At 59.0% G+C, this 459-nt stretch overlaps 1 protein-coding gene across 1 annotated transcript in view; it reads right to left on the bottom strand.

The window, feature by feature from the left end:
• The window catches only part of LOC103619143 (lysine-specific demethylase 5C), a gene marked incomplete at its 3' end in the record, with an annotated part of 20,993 nt that overhangs the window by 16,816 nt on the left and 3,718 nt on the right, over nt 1-459 (bottom strand). The window lies entirely within an intron of this gene.

Raw genomic sequence — 459 nt, forward strand, 5'->3', positions numbered from 1 at the left:
ACATGAAGTCAGTGACCTTGAGGGCATCAGCCACCTCATTGAAGAGAGGGGGATCTGGGGGGTTTGGGGCAATTTGGGGTGTCCAGGAAGGGTCCAGGGCTCTCAGGGGGCTTTTGGGGGGGTCCATGAGGTTTTAGAGTAATTTGCTAAAAAACTGGCCTTGAAGATGTCATCCACCTTGCCAAAGTGGGAGGGTCTGGGGGGCTCTGGAGGGGTTTGGGCTGTCCAGGGGGATCCGGGGGTCTCAGGGGGGTTCAGGGTAGTTCTGAGGGGGTCCATGAGGGGTTCTGGGGTGTTTACATGGATGAGCACATTGAAGAGATCAGCCTTGAAGGCATCACCCACCTCCCCAAAGGGAGGGAAGCTCAGGGGAGCCTGGGGGGTTTTGAGGGGTCCAGAAGGGGGTTTTGGGGGGGTCCAGAGGGGTCTGAGGGGGTTTTGGGGGGCTCCCCTAGACGG

The sequence above is a fragment of the Corvus brachyrhynchos genome, unplaced genomic scaffold, assembly GCF_000691975.1.
Source record: "Corvus brachyrhynchos isolate BGI_N302 unplaced genomic scaffold, ASM69197v1 scaffold660, whole genome shotgun sequence".
NCBI lineage: Eukaryota > Metazoa > Chordata > Aves > Passeriformes > Corvidae > Corvus > Corvus brachyrhynchos.